This window comes from Pinus tabuliformis, chromosome Q (assembly GCF_031772625.1).
Source record: "Pinus tabuliformis cultivar Carrire ecotype Pingquan chromosome Q, CPIR1, whole genome shotgun sequence".
Classification (NCBI taxonomy): domain Eukaryota; kingdom Viridiplantae; phylum Streptophyta; class Pinopsida; order Pinales; family Pinaceae; genus Pinus; species Pinus tabuliformis.
In genome coordinates, this window is record NC_142296.1 from 34,884,515 (window position 1) to 34,909,651 (window position 25,137).

Consider the following 25,137-nt stretch of genomic DNA (forward strand, 5'->3'; position numbering starts at 1 on the left):
GGGGGTTAGGGTTTGGTGTAGAAAGAGGGATGCAACATGGAGGGGGTGAGGGATTGAGCGCAAGAGACGGATCAAAAGCAGGGGATGGCGGCGTAACAGCGGTAAGGAGATTGAGCGTATTGGGGGACAGAGGAGGGAAATCGAGGCCCAATGTGTCTAGAGAGCGATCTGAAGCGTAATGGCGAAAAGGAAGATCCAGGCAATGAAACAATCGACAAGAAAACCAGGTCAGTTAACCTATTCAAAGCAAGGCTTACTGTGGTAGGGTTAGGGCTGCGACTGCCGAAGATAGACTGACCCTCAAATGGATCCAGGGAATAGTCTAAACCCTCCTCCTCAATATCCATTCTTTCCATGGACGGAAACTGCCACCGAAACCGCGGGAGAGTCTGTTGACTGCGTTCTCAGGGACCTGGATGTCGACAGGTTGAGAGAAGAGGTAACAGCTATCGCAGAAGCCCGATCTACTATGGTAAGTATTGTTAGTTTTGTCTCTATGTAGGTGCAGGGATGCGCACACACCAGCTGCCCGCCTGCGGCCACGTCAGAGCCCAAAACATTTTTCCCCGTCATCCTCAAATTCATATTTCATTTGTAAAATGTTTTCTATTTGTTTAGAATTACCGAAAACCTGCCAATATCTTACAATATCAAGAACATTTGGCCTATGTTTCACTTCCACCGCATATTTCTTATTGGAATGAAAAGGCATTTTGCAAGCACTGGTTGAAACAGCCAAGGCATCAGCTAAAATATTTTGGCCTCTAGGAATGACAGACAAATAATATGTAGAAAAGCATTACAAAAAATCCAAAACTTCATTTATGTAGGCCCTCAGTCTAGGGTGTTTAGCAGCATATTCACCCTTAATTTGATTGATTATTAGCTTAGAATCCCTGTGCACAGAAATTTGTTTTGCCCCTAATCTCTTTAAAATTTGCAGCCCTAGGATCAGTGCTTCATATTCAACTATGTTATTAGTGCACTAAAAATTTAGTTTGTAACCATGGCCCTTAGCCATATTTGTGGATGAATTTACAATGAAAACACCTGCCCCTGCTCCATCCTTACTTACAACCCCATCAAAACTCATATTCCAAAGAGCCTCTCCCTCTACGTCTTTTTCTTCAGTATCCAATTTTATTTCCTTTGTATCATTGTTTTCAGCTTCTAAGGGTGAAACTTCATTTTCTACACATTCATTATTGTACAAAATAAATGAATCCATGTTTGAATGTACTAAATACAGGGGGTAATTGTTGGGTTTGTCTTGACTACTAACCATGTACTTCATTAGTGTTTCCCTGTATAATCTTCTTGGCTGACCAAACACTGGAATTGTAGCATAAGTCATATCCATTTGCAAAGTCCCTTGTAATTTTTCTCCCCGAGATCTAGAGAGAAACATTCCATACTTAGGAGGTATGTCTGCTACCACAATGTCCATTACCAAGCTCTTTGTTGGTATTTGGACTAGAGTAACACATAAATCTTTAATTAATCCTAAGCATCTAACTTTACTTGAATCAAATGAATATAATTCTTTGTAAGGCCTAGTTATGTCTAAGCCTAGTTTCTCCATAATAGCTCTAGGCATTAGATTATGTGAGGCTCCAGAATCAAGCATAGCATTGTGTAGAATTTTATCATGAATGTTTAAGCTAATGTAGAAAGGGGGTACATTGTCATCCTGAGATTTTCCTTCGACCTCAGGCCCAAACAATAACTAATTTCGGTCATCAGCGAAATTGATTATGTTAGTACCTTCCCCTATCTTCAAGGCTTTTATAACTTGTGATCTGTATGCATTTTTATTGATTAATTCAGTGAGAGGAATGGAAATTTTTTACTTTAGCCAGTTCATTTTCAATGTTAAAAGATGTAGGAGGTTTTTCTATTTCTTTAGTGGCTGCATCTGGTTTCTTAGAAGTTTCCTTCTAAGAATCATCTTTAGGTTGACTAGTAGAAGGGGTATCATTTTGGGTCCTTTTGGGAGGAGTTTCAGGAGTCTTTTTGGGAGGAGTGTCAGCAATATTTTTACTCCTCAAGTTATATTGTCTATGCACTTCCATAATTGCGTTATGATATCCTTGTTTGTAGTCTTCAGAGTCTAATGGAATGGTTTCTGGTTGTGAGAGTAGGAAAATGTCTTGCTCTTCCTTAGTCAGGAAAATGTGGTCAACTTCGGCCTCCTCAAACAAATTTATTTGATTTTCCTCAGGATAATCAAGTATTTCAGCTTCCTCATCTGCATATTTTTCTTGAAATGGAGGTATAATCAGTTGTTGATCATTTTGGCCTCTCTGCTCTCTTTTTTTAATCTAAGGATAGTTTTTCCTTAAATTTGGATTTCTCATTTGGGAACCACCTTGGTTTTCCCTTGGAGGGGTTCTATCGACTATAGAAATTATCTCCATCATTTTCTCCATTGTTCTTACTAAAGTGTCCAACTTAACATCAGAGGAAGAAGAAGCAAGTTCCTCTTTTATAGTAACTCTCCTTTCAGCTCTCATTCTAGCTGTCTTTGCTAACATATTAGCTTCAACACTAACTGCATTTCTTTGCATTTCCTCTAGGGTTGCATGGCTCCTTTCTCTTAATTGGTAATAGATATCAGAGTCAAAACTAGCTGGGAATTTGATACTTTCATACTCTGTTAAAATTTGTAGATGGTTCTTTTTCACTTCCCATCTTCTGAGGAAAGTGTCTTGAAATTGAGCATGGTCCAGGATAGAGTTAGTTGGTGACCTTTTAAACCATTTTTTAACCTCACCAGTGAGACTTTGAGCAAACAATCTCATTTTACATCAGCATCATCCATCTCTTGGAGGTCTAAGCAGTCATTCATTCTATCAATATGTTGTTGAGAAGTTATGGGCCGAGTGTTATCAAATTGAGGAATCCTACTATGGTAATCTTGAGGCATTGCATTGAGTTGTGGAGGTAGGACCAAGGGGGCATATTGAGCTACCATGATTGGTGTTTGATATGCAGATGGGATTACAATAGGTGTGGGTATAGAAGGTATGAAAGGGGTTGTAATTACACTTTGTTGTGTTGATGTAGAAGTGGTAGTGGTTGAAGATGAAATGCATGTAGTGAAAATGGGGGTGATTATTAGAGGGGAAGTAGGAATAGAAGGAATTTGTATAGGAATAGAAACAATAGGTAATTCTAAAGGGACAGAAATAGTAGGAATAAAAGGAATTATATGAACAATTGGTATTTCAAATGGAACAGAAAAACTAGGTGGAATTACTAGAGGAGTTGGGGATGAAGCAATGGAAGAAGAATGTGAGGATTTAGGTGATTCAAGAGTTTTTTGTACAGCTTGATCTAGTTCAGACACCAACACTTCAAGTTTGTTAAATTGTTTAATGACATCATCCTCAGAGTCTGATTTCAGAGTTCTATGTTTTGAAGTGTAAGGTTTTAAAATGTTTTCGTCAAAAACAGTTTCAGCTACAAAACTATCAGATTTAGTTCGAAAGAGACTATGTTCAAATGGTAAATCAAATTCTATGTCTTCTACTGTTTCAAAACCTTCAGGCATAGAATTAACCCTAGGGAGAGGATTATTACTTGCCTGACTCTCAGCTAAACTTTTCTTTTTAAGGAATTTTTTTGGATTATCTACAATTTTTGGTGGATTTGGATCTGGATTAGCTCTAGTATAAATTCTTTTAGGATCTAGATCTACTAGTAAGTATTCATAGATAAGATATATACAGCTAGTGAAGTGGAACAAAACAAAAATCAAAATCAATTTTTAAGCCACAAAACCTAGAAATAGCTTTAAGTACTAAAACAAAAATTTACCAAGGAAATACAAATCAGATTTGTTCGCTCCCCAGTATCGTCGTCGAGATGTTATCACTCTATAATTTCATAAGGTTGTAAAATAAACTGCAAAGGTAACCACACAACCACTTTTAAGTTTAGAATCTAGCCCTTCTAAACTCAGAGAGGGATCTCTCTGTCATATTTAGCTTTGTTTGCTTTGTGATTTTAGGCTATATGTGAAATTTCAGGGTTTGGATTTTTAAAATAGTTTGGTTGGAATAGCAAGGAAAACCATTGGTAAATGGAGTCAAAGGAGCCTAGGAGTGATCAATTTGCAGAAATATCAAGCTTAAGTGTAGCAAGGCAAGGTAGGCATACTACTGGATCCTTCTAGTTTGTGAAATGGAGAGGGAGGAACAGATTAAGATTCACTTTAATTATAGAGCATTGTTACTTGAATTCTATATTTAAACTTTAGTGCAAAACATTGATATTGTTTTAAGCCAGAACAGAGTGTTTTGAAACAAATTTTGAACTTAATCTTCTTTAAAACAATACAGAACAGGGAGACATATGAAAAACAAAGAAAAAACATATTAAAGTAAGAAGCACTTCACCACATAGATATGAAATGGGAATACTCAAACAACTTGTCTTGTATTAATGCAAAAGGTCACTTGAACTCAGTGAACAACTTTACAATATATGGTAGTCTTTCTCGAATCCCAACACTAATACTTCAAATTCTGAAGTATTTATACAAAAATTATATCTAAATATATTGATATAAAATATCAAGATCTATTACAAAATATCTCAAACTATTTTTACAAAGATAGAACAAAAATATAAGTAATCTAGAATCGTTGAAGTTGCTGGCTCTATTTTCCTGGGTTGCTTGTGATGACTAGATCTGAAAATTAGAGGCTTTGTTTTTTATTTCCTTTTGGAGGCTCGATGATTGTTTACCCTAGTAACTCACAACATTTTTTCCATTTATCCTCATCTGGAAGTTTAAACTTACTTAAATTTCGATAAGTCTCGTCTACCTTTGTGTATTTCTCAAAGGTAGGCTTACTAAGAAACAATTGACTGATTTCATGTTTAATTAGCAGGTCATAACTGAGACGTTCCATCAATGGTTTTCCTGTAATTGTACCCTTAATTCTAGAAAATTTTGACTTGTCTCTAGCAATGGAGTACAGTTTATGTTGATAATCTTCAAGCTTCACCAATGTATCTCCCATTACTTCTAGACCAAGGATACCTTTTTGATGTAATATATTAAATTTCTTATGAAACATCTATATGATAGTCTCCAAACCGTTGCATTTGCTCTCTAATTGCAGCATCAAGTTTCTCTTAGTGGGAATCTTTCTCACTTCCAGGATGGTGTCTGTTTTTTCCTCTATATCTAGCTCTTCTAATTCTTCTCTATATTTTGAATTTAAAAACCTTATCAAAGTAGTGGCATCACTGGGTCTGGTGCCAAGGTCCCTTTTCACATCCATTAAGAGTCTCTTTGATTTATGCACCAATTCATCTTATTAAAAGATGATCTCAATGGATGGCCATATCTTTGTGATGGCATCATTTATCTATCTCCAGCCGTGTGTTCTCTTTAGCTTGTGCAATGTTGTCGGTCATAATGGATTAGTTTTCTAGATATTCTATCCTTTGTATGAGCTTGTGTGTTTTTTGTAACTCTACTAGATAGATAGTATCCACTTTAATTTTTTGTTCTTGCCAATTGTTCATTTTTGCAGTCAACTTCTCAATCTCTTGGTCTTTAATGGACATGTTTTCCATTGCTTTGGCTAAGTCTAATGGTGTGTTGTTGGATTGTCCTTCTGCTATTGTAACTGTTTTTGAAGTTTTTGCTGATGTTGATGCCTCTGCTGTCGATGTACCTATCACTGGAATCATAGCCAAAGGGATGGCCTGCACTGAAACTGCTTGTTGTTCTTTTTCTTTTAGGAGTATTTCCATTTCTTTATCCATCTTAGAAATTTGATTTTTCTATTCAATAATAATTTTGAATAGATTCTCTTTTTGTTGTTCATGTTCTCCATACTCCTTAGTTTGTGGATCTTCAGTGGAGGGGAGCTTAAGTTGTTTTCTCAATGCTACTATGTCTACATTTTTGCTCCTTATAATCTCCTTAGTTGTTGTTCTTTCTGACTAGGGAGGTCCAGTGAATGACTGATTGGGGGTTCCCTTGACTGTCTAACTTTTGTAGATGAAAAGAAAACTTGTCTAATTGATAATAAAGAAACAAATACACCAAGACAGATGTATACTTGAAGACTCCTTTAATTGAAAATTTCATGAATTGTTCATGAATGCTTTCTGCTAAAAAATCACTATAACAGAAGATGGTAGGAGGCTTTTCACCTTTGGAAAACACAGAAAGAAAGGCTAGGATGATTTCATCAACCCATTGGTCATAATGGTATCCTAATAGGCATGAAACTATTGAAATTATCTGTTTGGTCATCTCAGGGAACATAGAAGCAGGATAAGGAGGGTTTGTTTTGGGCAATTGGGCATTTTCTGGTAAGAAAGTCTCAAATATCTTGGCTCTCTAGGGGAAATCGAGCTTATTGTACATTTCCATGAGGAAATTTGGGTGAAAAGGCTACATATGATTAGGATTTTGGATTTGGAGCATCTCTGAGATTGAATGACCATTAATGGAAAAAAGGATTTCACCATTTTGGGCCACTACTATTCTCTGACTGGGAATGTATCGAAATTGACACCAGGTTACAAATTCTAGGAAATAATAGGTTTGGGGAAAAATAAATTGGGGTAGGAGGGAGTCCCATAATCCCAAATCATCGTTGAGGTCAAGGTAATTCTATTTGAGCCAACTGTGAAGTTCATAAAGATCAAACTCACAATTGGTCTCTGCAACTGGGTATAAATGGTCGACTAGGGGTTGATGGTCCAAATCAATAGGTGGAGGTAACATTGGGTTTTCATTGGATGCTTTGGATTTTCCCTTAGGTGCCATACTGAAACAAAAAAATGAGACAGAAAAGATAATGGTTACCTGGGAAAAACAAATTGGTCACTGTGTATTTTGCTATCGTGATAGGTACTTGACCGAAGGAAGGGTTGTATAAATTTTGCAGCTGTTGACTAGATAAATAGGTGGAAGGAGGTGACAGTCAAATCACCACAGCAAACCTTTATCATGAACAAAAAAATAAAGGGGGGCCACCTGCGCAAATTTCTGTCTTTTATAGGGCAAATGTATATTTTCGTTGCATTTGGCCCGTTATGAAGCGGGTCTGTGACATACAGGCATGTTCCAATTATGAACAGTTGGATTTAACGGGAAGAAGCAATGGACGGGAGCGGGGAGGGAAAGTGGCATAATGGGAGTGGAAGGGATGTTGATTCGTGGCGAGATAGGATTAGACAGGAGGTGATTATGTGGCGGGGTACGATGGAACAGCGAGAAATGGTCATGTGGGCAGTCAAGGGTAGTGGAAAGCGGATTAGGGGGAAGCCTGGAGGGGGGCAGTGGTGGTAAATGGTTTTGGAGGGGGGGAAGCCACGTAGCAAAGGCAGGATATTGGAGACCAACTCCCCAGACCCCCCCCCCCCTCCCCTATTGGATAACCTTCGGAAGTGCTAAGGGCGGCGAAAATGATCCCTTGTCGTTGATCTAGGTGGGGTAGATCACAACCATTGAAATATGCAGCCACCTTATTACAAATCAACTAACGGTCTTATCTTTTTTCAACTTTATTACAAAATCAATCCTTTAGCACAAAGCAACTTATTACAATTTGGTAACTGCAATTTAAATAATGCAATTAATTAATCTAACTATGATTAATTAATTCCAATGGCGTATTTTAACTTGCAAGCATTTTTTCATTTTTCTAAGGTTTTTAATCCTTATTTATCATTTGTTTATCAACTAACCAAGCTTAAACAATTTGGTTAATCCATTTTATTCTACTTAATCTACTTCAGCCACGATTACACTGTGTGGTTGATTTATTCACTAATCTAGACTAATTTTATTTAATTCATTCTAACCATGTTTAAATAGTGTGATTAGAATAACTAATCTACTTCTAACTTTGATGTGGCATTTAAACAAGTTGCACACTTCATTGAAAATATCTAAAGTATTATTGATGCATTTTTTATTTTTTGAGTGGCATTTAGACTTGCTCACTTTCATATATATATATATATATATATATATATATAGCTATATATATATATATATATACCCTCTTTTGTTTTTCTTTTGTTTTTTCTATTTTTTCTTTGGAAATAAATTTGCAGGATGGAAGATTATTTACAATCATTTAATATACAAAATTACAGCTACAATCAAGTCATCCTATGAAATATAGGACCCTAACACCTATGACGAGGCCCAACCAGTCCAAGTATTGAACCTAGATGCTCAAATACCACTTTATAATGTAACCGGTCTCTCGAATTACCTTGAGGGAATGGAGTAAGCTTCCTAGGCGAACTTCCTTCCCATGGACATGAATTACGATGCACTATATATATATATATATATATATATATATATATATATATATTACATATGCTCGTATATACATACTCATCACATTCATAAAATTTATATAAATATACTTATGCGTAGGAATACAGGTTGCGACAGCTCCGAGACCACTCGACTTTCGACTCCCGATGTAAGGTCCCCCCCCAGAATAGATCCGACTGGATGACTTATCTCATCTTTGGGACCTTACGATACATTATGTTATCGAGTCGCAAGTCCTCCTCAGAACAACCTGTCGATTAACGATCCACTTCCCCTACATTGACTTCCACGTCATATCCCTAAACTAATCACCAACGAAGGCTTCCCCTGACACTCCCCCCCCCCCCTCCAGGATCTGACTTTTCACAATCCGCACCAACCATGCTTGGGCCTCACCTAAAAACATACCATACGTCGTCAACATATGGCCCATTGGCACCCGGTGTGCTTCCCCCGTTGGACACATGTCCACTAGGAGGTCATGCCAATATTGCTTCCACGCAAAGGGAACGATGACCCATTTGCTATTGTTTTTGTACCAGATCCCCACAAGTGGTTGGACTTGTAAGCCTGAGACATCTTCGAGAACCTATTCCACCTCATTATGGGGTTCCAACCTTGTGGGTTTTCGGGGCGGTTCCTCCTCCCAACAACCATCCCTCACCATGCAGCTTGGTTAATCGAAGAACCTCTATCATTGACTTTGACAGAACCCTGGTGCTCCATTATCGTTAAGCCCCCGGCTTGTCACTTCAAATCCCCTTCTGGCTCTCCACTCTACGATATCTACTTTGCCATCCTGACCAATCCCATGAAGGAGACTATCATTCTGACCAATATCCTGAAAGGAATATCCTTCCACCAATCGATCGTCTTCCTTGACTAAGGTCTTGTCCGTTTTGTGGATAATATTTTCCCAATGTTTCTTATAAGTTCATGGCCTCTTACTCTGAAATTGCAACAAGATTTATGGTTCCCTTCTGCCATGAATCAGTCGAAGGCTTCTGGCCTCACACCAGTTCCTTAGAAGTAGAACTTGGCAACCCTCCCATTTGTAAGCCCTACTACCACATAGGATCTCCTAAACGAACCTTACCATATGCGACTCTCCCTCGTGAGTCTGGTAGACCTCCAAACAAGATTTACGCAACCATGGCAACGTGCTTGGTCACCTAGGGCGATTTTTTATGTTATTCCTCTCGAACTTGAGTGATTTATCCTCCAATGAGCCCTTGGCCCGTGGGTTTTCCCATTCCACGAGGAAGGAAAGCCACCAAGGGAGGCATAGGCACTCTTGCATGGATTACCTAACACGAGCTCGACGAAGACTTTAGATAGGGCTCAAGCCTCTCCTACTACAGGACGACAGTGCCAGACCTTGTGTTAGCTTGCACACATATCTAAAATGAACCTTCAAGCTTTCAGGCCCCTCAGCCGTCAGTTTATGGTTTCAACAATAGGCATACATTCTTTCTAAAAACGCAAGGTTTAAGGCCATTTATGTAAAGTTGGTCGCTCAACAGACACCAGGGAAATCTCCCTTGGACGTTAAATATGTGCTCATCGAGCAACACAGTGATTTACAACGTGACCACAGGTGGCTCACAAGTGAATGTGGACGTTGCCATGCAGGAGGTCTCTCTCCTTGTAATCTTATAGTAATAAAAATGGGTTACAAAGCCCATTATTCTTTACACATTGATCAAAGCTCTTATGTCCCAATGCTAAATTATAAGTTAGTCTTATTAATCTTAAATAACATATAGATTACATACATGTATACATCACATGGTTCATGCCTAACGATTAGCAGTTCATAATGCATTCTCATTTCCCACTTTATCAAGCATGCATGCACATATTCCACATAGACACACTCACAGATGCAACCATTTAACACATCACCAATGGAATATAAATTATAAGAATGCTTCTAGCATTATCAAGTGGTCCCCACATTCAGATCATTATCTATAGCACGGTAACAGCATTCATCATACATTATATAAAATGCACAGTTACTTATCTTGAAGTGGACAGGGCAACTGAGCCTAAGACGAGGACTCTCTGCCCAACCGTAGATAACTCCAGCCACAATTACTTTCAGTCACCACCCCCAAGCTAGGTTCCAAAGTCAAGGAAGAGTGTGTGCTTTAGGGACTAACACACTAATCGGTTACTGGATTCTAGGACTCTAGAAGACTTCCTTTCTCAATTCCAACCAACTAAAAACTTCTTGCTCAGTCAACATTGGGAGTCTAGAGGTGTCCAACCTCACCCCAAGTGTTCTCATAGTAATTCACCCCCTTCCTAGGAGTCCATAATCCATTGTTCCATCCGGGAATTAACCACTAGTCATCATTTTGGTCTTCAGCAGCTTCTACTTCAAGATGGCCTCTACCCAAGTTGTTACAAGGCTCCAGAGTTTTCTATCTCAACCCACAGCCTCCAAGGGACCTAAGTTTCTACGGGTTCTAGAGATTCTATCCCAACCCACAGCCTACGGGGACCGAAGCTATTACAGGGCTCAAGAGACCTTTGTATCAACCCACAGCCTCTAGGGACCCAAGTTGTCACAAAGCTCTAGGGATTCCATCTCAACCCATAGCCTCGCGGGACCCCAAGTTATTACATGCCCACAAAGACTAGTAGCCCAACCCACAGCCTTTAGGGATCAAGATCCAATCCCCTTCGATTATCTTCTCTTCTCTCGGCGTCGCCTACAGAGAATTCCTTCTCCAATCACGCACATTCTACTCTATATTCCCCCTCCTCCCTTTCTGCGTCCTCCTTTTTTCCTCTGTTTTCTTTCTCAGTTGTTGTTGTTGTTGCATCCTTCTTCTTTTTTTGTAGTGCACCTTATCGTCCATAAATTCCTACCCCTTCTTTCTTAGGGTAACTTCCTAAGTAGCATGGGTCTGCATAATTCTTTCCCCACTCATTTAATTTCAAGAGCTCTCTTCTTTAATTCTGGAACCTGGTAGTCTTTAATGGTTGTCCTACGTTTCCAGGTTTCACCCTTGGAAAAGAAACCCATAACGTCCCAAGCAGTAACTCCCTTCCTGATTATGGAATCTACGTCCCTGACTTAACCCCCATTCTTTATTTCAATTCGTCATATAACATTTCTAGTGCATTTACAGTGCCCATTTTAAGGGGACCTTGGGTGGGGCTGTGAGAAAGAGTTTGTGGTATGTACAGATGCTTGCAAGAGAGGACTTGGTGGAGTCATGATGCAAGAAGGATAGGTGGTTTGCTATGAGTCAAGGAAGTTGAATGAGCACTAGCAGAAATATTTGACTCATGATCTTGAATTGGCAGTTATCATTCATGCATTGAAGATGTGGAAACATTATCTTCTTGGTGGGAGGTTTGTATTGATGATTGATCACAGTGGGTTGAGGTACTTATTTGATCAACCTAATTTGAATTCGAGATAAGGTACATCAAGGGAAAGGAGAATAGGGTTGCAAATGCTCTTAGTAGAAGAGTATAGGTGAATGACATTACAACAGTGGGTTCTTATGGCATAGATTTACAGGAGTGGATCTTGCAGGCAAGATAGCATGATGACAAGTATCAAAAGTTGAGTTACAAGATACAACAACAAGGTGAAGGTAATAGAGATGAGGAGTATCATCTCTGGCATATAGCTTGGTCAGATTCAGGAACATGATTTATGTACTAGATGACAGTGAGATCAAGAAACTTATCTTGAGGGAGTTTCATGTCAAGTTGTATTCAGGTCACTTAGGATATCAAAAGACATTGACAGTAGTTAAGAAGTTTTACCATAGGTCGAAATTGAAGAAAGAGGTGGTTGAGTTTGTTGCAAGATGTTTGGACTATCAACATGTGAAAGCAGAGTGTAAGCATCCAGGTGGTTTATTGCAGTCGATTCTGATTCCAGAGTGAAAATGGGAGGTAATTTCCCTAGAATTTGTTACAGGTTTCCCGAGGACATCGAGACAGCATGATTCCATCATGGTTGTGGTTGACAGGTTAAGTAAGGTAGCTCAGTTCATTACAATTAAGTCTACGAATTTAGCTAGTGAGGTAGCTCATATTTTCTTGAGGGAGATAGTGAGTTTACATGGTGTTCTTAAGAAGATCATATCAGACAGAGATGCCAAGTTCACTTCCAGGTTTTGGAAAGAGTTGTTTGTAGGTTTAGGGACAGAGTTGGATTTCAGTACAACTTATCATCCACAAATAGATGAACAGATAGAGAGGGTCAACATGATTTTTGAGGACATGTTGAGGATGTACGTCATGCATCAACAGAAGAAATTGGAAGATTATCTTCCACTAGTAGAGTATGCGTATAATAATGGCTATCAAGAGTCCTTAAAGATGAGTTTGTTTTAGGTTCTTTATGGGTGGAGTTGTAATACTCCTATCAGCTGGAGTGATATAGTGAATAGCATATTGATTGGACCAGATATGTTGGCAGAGATGGAATAGGAAATGCAAGTTATTAAAAGGAATTTGAAGGAAGCATGGGATAGGAAGAAGAGTTATGCACATTAACACAAGGAATTTAAGGAGTTTTAGGTGGGGAAACATGTGTACTCGTGCATCAAGCCTAAGAGGATCTCCTTGAGGATTGGGTCATGTGCCAAGTTGGCACCTCGGGATTGTGGGTCCGTCGAGATCCTTGAGAGGATTGGACCAGTGGCCTACAAACTTGCATTGCCTCTGATAGTGAAAGTACATGATGTTTTCCATGTTTCATTGCTTAACAGATATGTTCAGGATGTTGATCATGTGATTGATTGGTTTGTATTGTAGGTGGAACCAGAGGGAGAATTCTAGCCATAACCACAATGCATATTACCACAGAAAGGGATCATGCTCCGAAATCGAGCAATTGAGCAAGTTAAAGTGTAGTGGAAGCATTGTGGGCTCGATGAAGCTACATGGGAGATGGGTGGTTAGATGCGGCCTTTGTATCCTTCATTATTTGTTGGTTCAAGCAAATGAGTTTTGGTATATGTATGTATATATGTGTATGGTCGTAAATATTGCAATGAGTTGTCTTATAAAGCTCCAATAAGCGGTATGATTGTCATATTCTTCATGTTGGTCATGGTTTTTCGTAGTTGTTCATTGTAAATATTGTATTGAGCTATGTTATAAAGCTTCATAGGCAGTATGTTTTGTTTTTAGCGGTTTGTTAGTCATAGGTGTCATAGAACATTGAGGGCGATGTTCTCCTAAGGGGGAGGGGTTTGTAACAAGCATGGGTTAAAAGTTCATGTAATAAAGGTTAATAAAGGAAAAATAAGACTAAGGTCATGAGACACGTATTCCAAGCTCACTGTTGGGCAAAGCACTATAGTGGGCATCACTTTCACATTATTAATGGCTAAGGAAATTGGCAAAGGAAAAGAGGCATTAATTGAGATTCCTACCGCAAAAAGTGCAATTTGTTGCCTCGTTAAATTTTCCAATAACCCTTATGAGCCAGATCAGGGTCACATGGCACCATAGGGTCGAGGGCCTAGGCCAACTGATCGTCCCCACTGGTTTAACTCTCATTGTTTTCGGTATGGTCACATGTGTTGATGTGGCAACGGGCCGAGGATAACCGCCTGCCCCTGCCGACTTCGCACCAACTGTGGTCACGTAATGACTATGGGAACTGGGGGTCGGGGCTTATCCGCCCGTTCCCTCCATCATAGCCTCCTTTGAATGGTTATATGGTTGTTGATGGGACTGGAGCTAGGGCCAAGTGCCCCGCCCCTCCCCTTATCTCTCTTCCTCGATCGTATGTGTGACAACAAAACCTGGGGCTCGGGCTTCATCTCGCCCCTCTCCCTTTCATTGTGCATTGTGGACACATCGTGATGACATGACCAAGGGTTGGGTCTCACCGCTCGGCCCCTCCTCCCAAATGCCTAAATATATGACTTTAAATGTATGTGGCGACCTATGTTGGTTAAGAACCAATGCAGTGGTGCGACGGTAGAGTGCGGAGTTCTTATGCAGGAGGTATAGGGGTCAAACCCCACTGGGGCTTTTGGCTATATAAAAAAATTGTGCAACCACGAGGCGCCACATGGTGCCCTCACATAGGGTCACGTGGCGGCCTCTCATTATACCACCTCAAACCACACAAACCAACCAAAACACACCAAATGCACCTGTACAAAGATGCGACGTATCAAGACCTGATTAGTCCTCTCCCAACCGTACCCTACACAATCAATTGATGATGTCAGTTGTAAGGACTGCCCAGTCAACCCTGATATTGACTTTTTAATTATTGCTCAAAAACTTTAGAACGTCATAACGTCTTCATACAACATCGGATTGAGGTGTTTCAAGCGTCATTGGAATCAGGACAACGAACACTACGACTTGAACCCGGTTTTGGGAAATTCTAAGAACTTTAATTTTTGAAACTATTTTTTTTATCTCTGGATCATACCTCCCCACTAAGAACTTTTGGTCCTCCAAAAGTTTATCTTGAATCAGCAAATAAGTGAGGAAAAAACTCATTAGCTTTCCCGATCTCAATGCTTTTTGTTTTGTTTGAATTGGTGCCTTCGAGCTCCAATCAAGGTACTCCACCTTGCCTCTATGTGAAGTCCTTATCTTCCTGACAAGAATTGTGGCTTGTTGCAATTCTCTTAAACATACAGGAACAAAAACTTTGATGTATGGAATCTAAACATTCTCTCTAAAACCATCATTCTTTTTCTCAAACAAATTTCATCTTGAAGTCCCTCCTTACTGAACCCAAACTTGATTTCCCACCTGAAAATCATAAGCAACTCAATGCTTGCCATGCATTGATTTGTACTTTGCTTTGCTATCCACAAACTATACTTTTACTCTTAGATGCACTCACTACATTTGTTCAATGACATGCATAGATTTGTCCACGTAAGCAAAGTCATCTTCGTCACAATCTTTACCAAAGATCAAATTCACAAACAAGCTTCATATTGAAACACTTGTATAAGTGAGTGCTTAACACAACTATAGACATACTGGATGAAATACAAATCCTTAGCCCAAAAGTCCCCAAACAAATGGACTCATCATCAAGCCAAAATAACATAACATGCCAAGGAAAACATACTTGTTACAGATAAGTGATTGTACATGACTTCACTTTACAAAGTACCCAAATGGGAATATACAACAAGTAATTACAATTTTACAAAGAAATCAAATTACACAAAATACTATACCCATTATTTGCTTATCCCAGGCTCATAGGTTCTCTTTCTTCACCCGCTCCGCTTCAAAGGCTGCTTTAGAAACTACAGTAGTTTCCACTTTCTGTTGCTTTCCTTACAAAGGAATGCATGACCTCTTTGTCCTTCTTGGGACGAAGTTCCAGATGAAGTTTCCAACATTTTTCAATCTTATGCCCATTCATGCTACAATGGTTACAAAAATGTGTTCGCTTGCCCATCGCTAAGGAAGTCTTCATAATAGGGGGAGATTCCCCGTATCTTGTTTCAAGGATTTGATCCATTCTTTTGACCATCGCCTTATGTTGCTCACAATCAACCACACAATGGTCAGTTGCATCACAAAATGTGCAAGGAAACTTTTCCCATAAATAATCAAAATCACCAACATTTCTAAAATCCCCATGAAATTTATACCTGTCCTTTGGGCTATGACTTTGACGATGAGGATTGGAATTTGCATGTCCCTTGGAACATTCATCTTTCTTTGGAGACAATTTTCCATCATCACTACCATCATGGTGTGACATATCATCACTTGATGATTTCTTTGCCTCAACAACTTTAGAGCACTCTCTAATTTCTCCATGACCATAACCCAATCCTTCATATCGTGGTCGTTCCTTCACCTCGATAGGATTAGTGATACCTTGGCCATTGACTCTGAGGCCTCTTCCATCATAACCCATCCGAGTTAAAAGCTTCATACCAATACCTTTGGTATGCTTTTCAAAAGTTGCAAAAGATGTGTTATCAACATTAGTTGAAGGAGTAGAACTAAAAATGTTAATTACTTCCTTTTGCCTATCACCCATCTTTTCTATTTCAGATGTTGACAATGAAGTGTATGATGACTCAAGCAAACCACTTTTACCAATTGGCACATAGGAGAATCTTTCAGATACTGACAAAACTCACAAACATCATTCTCAACATAGGGTCCATATCATGTGTACGAACGAACCATGCCCACAAATTGGCTTCATATTAGAGGGGTTCTTTGTTTCTTTCAGGATAGAACTCTCACCAGTTTTTTCCTCCACTACATGTTGCAACTGTAGACACATTTTCCTTTTCTCCTCCTCTACAATTTCAAGTAATCTCCTTAGGTCAACATTCTCCATTCAAAGAGATAAATTAATCTCCTCCAAATCTTAGAGTCTTTTGCACTTCCATTTCTTGCCCATACTTGCAACTTGGTCACAACCTGCTCTGATACCACCTGATCTGAGAATGGAGGGAATACTCCTCCTATCAAAAACCAACCATCCTCTCACACTTTGCAAGTTAACAAAATGGGTCTTAAAAGATAAAATAAGTTTCACAACCTCTTCAAGATGGTGAGTTAAGTTTTCACATGAACTTAAAAGAGAAACGCATTCGCATGCAACTCAAGATGATAAACATGAAGAGAAGAAACCAACATTTGATAATGGAGTTCACCCCTCCTGGGCTACATCTCTAGGCCTGCTCAAACAACTAGACCATATATTTATTTCAGCAGCAAATGAGTAAATACAACTTGTTGACAATAGAGTGGCTTGTTTCTCCTATAAAGAAACATTCTCCTATAAAGAATTATCGCTCGGAAAGATGGCTCCCTATAGCAAGTCATGAAAATGTCAACATAAAAAGGACTCTCACACAATAGGTCCTTGTACTCCACCTAAAATCAAAGCATGAACATGCAAATCCTTCACAATCCTAAAATCAAAGCATGAACATGTAACTCCTTCACAATGAAGAGTTAAAAATGACTTATCTCCTTAACACATTGAGAAAAGACTGAAAAGAGTTGCTCTACTTGTTGTCGCCAATTTGAATCCAATTAGATCCTCGCTCCTTCTGTCAATTTCACCTCGTGCCTCCCTCACTATATGACTTCTTCTCTCATATTTTCGTAATCAAAAATCGATTCTTTGAATTTTCATATTTACCTACATCAAATATATTGTTGTAACCTGTCAGAAAATCAATATAAAAAATTAACATATTAATTTTGAATTAATAATTACAATTATTTTTTCTTTTTTTCTTTTTTTCTTTTTTCTTTTTTTTTTCACTTCTGGTTCACGGATACCATGGTCAGTGGTCCGCTACGTCCAGGATCGGAAGTCTCTAGGGTGGACCCCACCCGAAGGGGGTCACACCCCTCGGCCATCACAGACCTAACCCTAAGAGCTTTCGGGTTTCGACCCTGTGACCTCCCATTGGCGAGGCCCCGGCTTGACCGATTGAGCTAACCCTTGGGGCTCATAATTACAATTATTATTACAATAAACTAAAATTAAAATAACATAAAATAAATTGATTAAATTAATTAAAATACAATTATTAAACTAATTATAAAAGTTAAAAATTAAATAAATATTAATAAAAAAATTAAATTAATTAAAATACACATTAAATAAAATATAATTAATTAAAATACAAAATTATGAATTAATATAACATGAACAAAACAAATATTAAAAAAATAAAATAACACAATTAAAGTAAATTAATAAAATATAATTAATTAACATTAATTATTAATAATAAATTAAATTAAATCAAACTTCAATAATTATACATTAAAATAATTAAAAATTAAATATCAATTAAATAAAATATTAAAAAATACTTTAAAAACTTTAAAGTCACCCTAACTTACCTTATTAGTCCCTGCCAAGGCAGCGGGACTATAGTAATCAGTAAAGGTGCTTATTATTAGTCTTTGCATCTGAATTCAAACAAGAAACCTAAAGTTTTGGTACAAACCCTATAATAAATTTTCTAGTCACCCTATTAAATTTTTACAACCATTTTTTTGGGCGAGTGAATAATTTTAGGATCTTATTTAGCCTCTTCCCGAGGCAGAGAGGCAGAAATGGTTTGGAAAACATAGGATTAAAAATCATGTTGGAAGGATTTCTTTTTTCAAAACCCAGTAATGTTAACATTACTTGGTTAACATTAATTGTTTGCCTCCATGCATGTTGCCTCTACTGTTATAGCTCCAAATCTCACTCTTATGGTTGACGTTGCATCACTCTCGACAGTACTACTGGAGGGCACCCTTGCGAAGCTTGGGGGCTTGCACCGGCGCAGGCTGTTGTTAGGAGGTCAGCGTAACTTCCTCTGTTACCTTCGCTGATAGGACTGGGCCGTCATTATCCCAGACTATCTTCGGAAGGCCGCTGACTCCACTTTCTTGTATTTTGGTGTCCGGTCCTCACCACCCGGAGCGGAAATACTTGGAAGTTGTTTGACTGACTGTATCTTTAGGGACTTTATAGTGTGTGCTCTTTGTTCCTTGTATATAGTTCGCTTTAGGTATTTTTGTCTAGTCACGTTTGGACTTTGTGTTCTGAGTGACCGGCTTACCACTCTACCGATCTTGAAAGGCTTTTGGTCATTCTTTCGGAAGTTGTGGAGTTGCCTCCTCAAGGGCAAAGGTTTTGATTGCTTATCCATATTCTTTGAAGAGTTATTTCTATATTCCCTCAAGGGAAAGGGTCTTTGGATCAGTTAGATATGGCTAATATTCCTGTGGAAACCAACCAAGGTACCCTTCCAAAAGGGGATCCTTGTGCTTTTCCTTTCTTTGGAAACGTTGGTACTCCCTTGATTGCCACTTTGAATATTCCTGGGTTGAATGTTGGACTACCATCCCTTCAACCATCTACAACAGTATCTTCCCTTCAACCATCTACAACAGTATCTTCTACTTCATCCAGTGTCGGCACAATCCTTCATTGAGAGTGCCATGATCGTGCCACGATCTCGGGCCCTCTGGTACACACAGCGACTATCGAATTACCCAAATTGGCCAACTGGCTTCGTAGCCATGATCCCAAGCCCTTTGGTACACGCGGCGGTTGTCGAATTACCCAAATTGTCCAACTGGCTTCTCATGCGAGGTTCCCTTTACTCTGTCGAAGTGAAAGATGATAGCATCGGTGCAATCCAACGGTTGTCGAATTTCCAATGATATCAACCAGCGAAGGTGCAATATCACTGAGGTTAGGAGGAATAATGTCATCGAGCGGATTATTATAGTTGTTATTTGGTAGGGAAGGGTATTCGTAACTTGGTGGCAGAAGCATAGATGGGAGACACTCAAGCAAGGGTTCTGCTTAACCTTTTCATATCTCAGTAAGACCCTTGATGTAAGCTTAGCAAGGATCTTGGGGAAGTGCAAGTCTCCCAAGTTGGTGCCGTGATTGAAGAATTATAGGCACAAGTCACAGAGTTTCAATTGAAGCTGGCACCTAAAACCAACCCAGGGGAAAAATATCACCAAGCACGCATCCAAGAGGATACACAATGGTTCAATTAGATACATGAGTAGGAAGCATAGTTCAACGACTTACTTAGTTCCAACTATACCGGCTATGTCAAGGGATGAGACACAATGGGTCGCTTTTCAGCATAATATCCAAATAAGAATTAAGCATATTTTTACTTGTAGGGAGGGGCCTAATCATAGTGAACACTATGCTACAAAAAAAGATACATAGAGGAAATTTGCTTTCTGCTTGCCAAAGGTTATATCTATCCTTCTCAATCGTGCTATCCTTGGATGTGAAGATGAACTTGCCATCGTTTGCTTTCTTCCATCTGGGACTTAAATTCAAATGGATGTTGTGAACCCTGAAAATGGTCGAGATGTTGCTACCTCCAACAAACTCTGAATGAATGTGAGTTCCCCATAAACCCCACAAAGACACGAACATCCACAGCAGGTCGATTTTCAACACAAGAGGAAGTCAAAGAAATAGTCCTTATTTCAACTGTCAAGATTATGTGATGCACCACGCTTGAATCTGTTATGCACCTGCCTTATTGTGAAGAGCTTCAAAACTGTAGCAAAGTCAAAGGGATGGAAAGTGATGAGATAGTCCAATCCTAAGTCAGTGTAATAGATTTTAGAATCTTTCGTTGAGGCTGATTCTGTGAGTAGCTAAACCCCCAAATAGAAGTGGATTTAAATAGATAATTAGAGAATTCTTCATCTTATATCTCTGATTAATAATTTGGGTTTGCATTTTCACATTAACAGAGAAAACAAGAGAGGCTTCAGAAGATAAAGGAGAAGAAGATATACCTACAACTATATGATGCCATGGAAGCACTTGTTCACATATGCAGAGATGGTTGTCGAATAATAGGGCCTCATGACAAGGATTTAGATGAAAATCAAGGGCCTTGCAATTTCTCAACCTGCAAAGGGCTTGAATTGTTAGTCTGACATTTTGTTGCCTGCAAAACTAGAGATCCCAGAGGATGTGTACATTGCAAAAGAATGTGACAACTTCCTGAACTACATTCAAGAATTTGTTTAGAGCCAAACATCTACAAGGTTCCTCTTTGCAGGTATAATCAAACCTCGTGTTTAACAGTGTTTTTTATTACATCCTATTGGTGTTTTATTCCTTAGGAAAAGATACTTATTATTGATTATAGATTTTTGAGAGCTATGAACCTTATGCCCACTTCAATGTTGGCTCTATGCCTGCCAGAGCTTGAACCTAGGTTGTTTCATACTGATGACCTGTCACAAGGCCATAGCTCCCCAGAGAATTTGTTTATCTCACCTTGTCATTATTATATTTTGACTGTGCGGGCGCTTCAAAAAAAAATCCAACAACAAAGCAAGAAGGATGAGGTGAAATGGAAGGTGTTGGTGAGAAAACTCACGGTAGCAAAAAAGGTTGTCAATTCATTTCAGCTTATGTTGTTGTTAGTGTTCCAATGTAGAGAATTTTGCTCTTAGTGCTCGATACATTTCCTTGTATTATAGTCCCATATACTCGTTTCAATTTTTTTCTTCTAAAAATGAATTATGGGTTTTGGCTTGGACAAACATGATAGGTTACATTGATTTTACAGTGTTTGAAATTGTGTTGAAGGCTTTAAGATATGCCTATTATTGATCCGGATTTAAGCAGGAACGCAATAGATTACAGAGATAACCATAAATACAGAGATGTGATAACCATAAAAACAGAGATGCAGCGGAAATAATACTTCATTTCATTAATGGAGAATACTGAAATATGCTTACAAATAGAAATAACCCAGCTAAGGCGATGGTAGCTTATCTCTAAGAAGAGATGTGTCGGCTACATGCCTCTGAACTGTTTCGAACTGTGTTTACAATGAGGCTCGAAGGCCTATTTATTATTGAGAAACAATGGAAAACCCTTAACATTCCAAAACCTAACCCTAGAAGATGAAACGCCAAACTATGGGCCCCGTTTGGGTAAATTGGTACATCAACTTCCCGGGGTTGTAACTTTGGCATACGATCTCCGTTTGATGCGCATGATAGCCCGTTGGAAAGATCTCTCCGAGGACTACGACGAAAAAGACGATTTTTTACCTAAAAAACCGCGGAAGTAGATTTCCCAAAAAACGTCGTTTAGGGCCTCAAAACGGCTCCGGAAGTTTAGGACCTGAAAAACTACTAAAAATAGTAAACTGCGCTATAATTAAGGAAACTGAAAAACTGAAAGAGACAGTTGTGGGGGTCCAAATGGGATAGGTGGGTGGTCACCAACATCCACCTGGATCAATTATGTTAAAGGGTATAGGTTCCAGTGTCTTTTGTATTGTGTACTGCCTTTACCTTGTGTTAATAAATTGGATGGCATCCTCAAAGGCTATGTGCAATGAATTTTTAATTTGTGGATGTTATACTATTATTGCAGTGAATGATGCCCATGGGGAAGAAATAATGGAAATCGTGTTATTATTCCCTATTTTTTCCATATCATTTTGCTATGGACATTATTTCTTGTCAAAACAGGTTTGAAGCGTTTGATTTCACTTGATAGCAGTAAAAAGGACTATTGTAAATGAGACATTAAATGAAACAAAGAAGCTCTTTCTTATTCAAAATGGCATACACAGATTCTCTTACCCAACCAAAGGAAGCCTATGGCTTGTAGAAATGGTCTTAACCAATTTAAATATTACATGGAAAATAATAATCAGGATAGTGAATATGGAATGTGTTTTGTATGATTGGCCCAAGACGTTGTCTCGTGAATTAGATAAACAAATTAAATTCCTGCATACATCGGAAAATAAGCAAGCTACATCTCAACTGCATTCCTTTTCCAGAGATTGTACCTTAAGCACCCTGGTGTTGTAGTTAAACTTTCTCTAATTTGTGCAACGACCTGCAATAAGTTTGTCAAACAAACGATTGTTAAGGCAACTAATTGGATCTTTCGTTTATTGGAACTTTGGCACACCGATGATTCTTCTTCACTTAAACCATCGACCTAATATATTCTCTTTTTCCACCTACCTTCATTGAACTAATTGTTGCCTGAGACCTTAGACTAGGCAGGAAGGCCAGTCGGTCTCTAGAGACTGATAACACAACCAAAATAGAATTAAGATACTACCACTGGGAATATGTTTGAGTGATTGGTGGATCACCTAAAAAAAAGAGGTGAGAGATAGGATAGAGAGGCGGGCCTAGTTCATCTGGTTGGGGCAGTCTCCCAATGCACACCAACTCCTGAAACACCTGCATAACTAACTCTTTTTGTTAGCGTGAATTGAGAAACCTGGTTCATAAGGATCGACAGGTTCTTGAGATGAAAAGTTTCCTACAAATATTTGCTGGAAATAACTAGGACTCTAGACTAACCCGCAAGCCATTGATTCTTGTTGGGCACAAGATAAGATAATTGTTTAGTAGAAGGTTGGTCATTGTTTCAACATCGCGCACTGCATGTACCTACTCAAGGTGGTCTTTGAGGGTCCTCATTAAAGCATCTAGCTTGATGTTTTCCTTGGGGTGTTCTTCCCCAGACTAAGCAGGGTCCTTCTTCTTGACCTTTGACAATATGTCATGCAATTGCTTGTTATTCGATACCGTTCCATACTCTCAAAAGACTCTCCACAACAAAATGTTTGCATTGCTTCTTCTTGTTATTCGATACCCTTGAAGATTCAAAAATTTCCTCTTTTTTCTCTTTCGAGCTTTGCTTTTCCAATAGCCATGCTTCTGGTCCTACTGCGCTTTTCCCCATGTTTCTTTTCTAGCTCACAAAAGCTGCAACCTCCTACACTGAAGTTTCAGGTTTGTTTTCTCATTAATTTCTGGTTCTACTACTACTCACGCTCTTCTCAACGTGGTGGCTTCTTATTATTGGTCATCAGTTGTTAACTCTTAAACAAAAAGAATGGAATATTGACAAGACACAATACAGTGATGTCGAAGATGATAAAGTAATTTAAAGTGATAAATATACATGTTATTGTCATTTTGGCATTTAAGGTTTTATATTCACACACATAAATGTAAATGTGAACAATTAAACACCAAATATTCAAGTTTGTTGATTTACATTGCAAGTAAGGGTAGACTAAATCACATCTAGTTGCATAACATATAACTTCCAAGGTACATGAAGCATGTGGGTAATGCTTATGCTTGCTTTGGATCTGTAATAAGACGATCTTTAACTACAGAAAAAGGCATCGATATATTAAGGAATGTAACTTATGCTTTCGTATCTGGTGTTTTGTAGAATTAACATTATTTATTTGTTCTCATCTTGTTGTACCTTTTAATCATACCTAGACCAATTACCTATATTGTATGGATACTTTATTAACACTCACAGAGACTCGCTGCTTCACAACTCCACTTATTTACCTAAATACCTTACATTCAAACTCTTTTAAAACATATAACCAACTCATGAATTTGTATTTCAACTTGCACTCTTAAAATGGTTATGGGGTATTAAAATATGAGTCATCACACACCCTTCCCAAAGAACAAATAGGATATGGTTATAAATCCATAACAAATTTAAGAAAAAAAAAAGTAGTTTTGTATTATGTCGGGTTAGTTTATAACATTAACGAACGAATAACTCTCCACTTGACAATTATCAATCACTCTATTGGACGACCAATATTGCATCGGGCCTATTCAAAAAACTAATTATCGACTCTTCATCGAAATTAACTTTACTTACCTTTCTCTCTCCTCCAAATCATCTAACAATTTGTTACATATTAGTTTTAATATATGTCTTAAAATTTATATATATATTTATTTATTTATTTCACTCATGTGATATTAAAAACAAGCTTGTCATTTGAAATGTCGTATAAGTTTAAATTTGTTACATATTAGTTTTGATATATGTTTTAAAGTTTATATTATTACTTAAAACATATATAGATATATATAATTTCACTCATGTGATACTAAAGTTATAACTATATATATATTTTATCAAAAAATTTACATATATATTATTTGGAATTTTAAATTTATATATATGGAGTTAAATTCATGGTATTTTAAAATAAATATTTAAAATCTATATCAAATTTATATATATTATTAGAAATTGGAATATATATTATATTACAAGTTTTATATATATATAATTTTGATTATATTTTTAATTAAAATTTAAAGCTTACGAGAATAAATGTTTAAAATTAAAATTAAAATCTAAAATTTAAAGCTATATTTTTGAGATTTTATATTTATGGAACTAAGGATGAATGGAAAATGTGCAAGCATGAGTTTAACGTGAAAGAGTATTGAAAGGGGAATTATTCAAATTTTATATT

The 25,137-nt window shown here is 38.0% G+C and overlaps 1 pseudogene; it reads left to right on the plus strand.

Annotated features, from left to right (window-relative positions):
- The first annotated feature begins 304 nt into the window (after positions 1-304).
- LOC149218147 (BTB/POZ and TAZ domain-containing protein 4-like) lies at positions 305-21,295 on the plus strand (annotated as a pseudogene).
- The last annotated feature ends 3,842 nt before the right edge of the window (positions 21,296-25,137 follow it).